Consider the following 2,586-nt stretch of genomic DNA (forward strand, 5'->3'; position numbering starts at 1 on the left):
ATTAGAACTTTTGAGTAAGTTTGGTTTAGCACTCACTTTTTTTATTACACTATTAATTAAATAAATTTGTTTTCATTTGTCAATTTTATCTTTTATTCTTTATATAATGAATTTTATTGTTTTTTTTATAATTTTGTTCACTAGTACTCTCATGTATATTATTTTTTGTTATGGAGTTTTTATTATGTCTTGTTTATATGAATTTTTTACTGTTCTTATTTTTTTGGTATAGAATTTTTATTTTTTTTACTTTGTATTATGATTGTACTAATGCTATTAGAAAATACCAAATTAAATTAAAAAAACTAATATAAAAATAATATTAGAAGCACAAGTAATAAGAAATTATAACTTAAAAAGTTGTAAGAATAATAATAAATTTTGTATAAAAGTTACCAAATATAAACTACATTAGTACCAATTTATTTTTAATCAAAATCAAATTTATAAAATTAATTTTATGCAAATGATCATTTATAAACGTCAATCCAAACACATATTTTATAGTTATGAAACAATACCTATTAGAAATTAAGATCGAATGTATTTTGAAACAAAAAATAATACATGACAATATATATCCAAAAGTTTATACTTCAGTCAAAATTATGTTATAATGAAAAATAGAGGAACCTGTGATATTGTGCCTCTAATTGATGAAATAAATAACTTTGGTACATAATATGATAAAATATGCACATGGTTATTTATGCCACACAAATAAAAACAAAATTTAATATAAAGGAAATAGAGACCATAAAATTAATAATAATTATTTTTTACTTAAATATTGTATCGTAATATATAAAACTTATCAGATATCATGAGTAAAAGTTTTATAACATGTGAATTTAAGCTACATTAGATGATAACAAGAAAATTGATTTAATTAGTATTAAGGTCTTCCATATCATCATGAGGAACCACACTTGGAACATTAGAACTTGAATCATCTTCATTATCTTTATCGAGTATATGCATCTGTAGGTGAAAAAAAGAAAACAGAATTAAGAGAATAGTCTCACGAATTGTGAAGAAACGCAAGCAATAAAATTTAATATTTAATATGCAAAATAGCAATAGATTGTAATATGATGAATAAAGAATTAAAAAAAGAATAAAAATAAGGTCAAAAAAAGTTTAGCGAAATTCACAAAATATACAATACTTATTGATCTAGAAGGAACAAATATAAAAAAAATTGAATCACCATATGAATTTGAGTACTAATATAAATACTGCACATGATAAAAATCTAAAAGTAATCTTACAGAGATACACTTTTAAAATCTTTGTACCATAAACAGATCGTGCACAACAGACAGAATCTTCAGCTGAGACTAAATTACATATACTAGTTCAGTATAATGACCTCTAGAATAAGAATTATTTTGACAAATAATACCAGCGACACTTGAAGGTAAGCGGCACTGTGCTTTACTGATTTCTGTCGAGTATTACTCTGTTTCACTTTCAGGGTTTTGAGGTTAATTTTTTTATTATCCTGCTGCTGTTGTTGAGGGTCTTGTTCTGCTGTTGTTGTTGCTTGTTATGCTGCTGTTGTTGTTAGGTACTTAGGTTGATTAATTTAAGGGTAATTAATTAATTATTTGTAATGCTGCTATTTGGAATTAATTTAGGAGTTATTAGTTAATTTCTTATGTTGCTATTGTTGTTATGCCATTGTAATCTTGTGATTTCTGAATCTATAATTTGTAATTTTGTTATGCTGATGTTTTGTTATTTGTTATGTTGCTATTCTGAATTAATTTATGGGTAATTAATTAAATATTTGTAATGTTGTTGTTTTGAATTAATTTAGGGGTGATTATAATTTATTGATTTCAGTTATGGATGGAAGTAGTAATCAAGAAGCAGTTGCTGATAACAACACATCTGTTAGTAATAAATTGCCCGTCAATCCTCCGAATTTGAATGATGCTGCTAATCCTAATCCTCCTAGTTCAAACAATGGTAAGTCGCAAGGTTCTTCTAATTTACGGGGGAAAACGGATTTAGCTTGGAAATATGTTGCTTTACAAGTAGTGCATGGAAGACCATAATATCAATGTGTATTTTGTCTACAACTTTTTAACGGAGGTGGAATTCATAGGATAAAGAAACATTTGGCAAAGATTACTGGAGACGTAAAAAAGTGTCCTAAAGTTTTGAATGATGTGGAAAAACTGATGGAAAGCTTACTGAAAGAAATTCATAGCAACAAAAGCAAAAGAAAAGTAAGTTTCAGTGAAAAGGGTGGTGATGAGATAAAGGATGCAATTGATTAAAGCAATAGCTCAAGAAGAACAGCAGCGTACTTCGAGTCAGTAAGTGGTTGGAGGCGATCCAAAAAAGAAAGCCAAAGTGATTCCTCCTATTTTTGCACCAAGAACAACTCCAGGTGCTCAACCAAGCCTTAAAAGTGTTTTGCAAAATAAAGAGGCGATACATGATGAGGTTGATACACGGTTTGCAAGGTGGCTTTTGGATTGTAGAATTCCCTTTAATGCAGTGATGTCGCCATTTTTTCAAGATATGCTAGATGGTGTTGCTGCTATTGGACCTGGTTATAAGGGTTCTTCTTAT

The sequence above is a fragment of the Arachis duranensis genome, chromosome 3, assembly GCF_000817695.3.
Source record: "Arachis duranensis cultivar V14167 chromosome 3, aradu.V14167.gnm2.J7QH, whole genome shotgun sequence".
Classification (NCBI taxonomy): Eukaryota; Viridiplantae; Streptophyta; class Magnoliopsida; order Fabales; family Fabaceae; genus Arachis; species Arachis duranensis.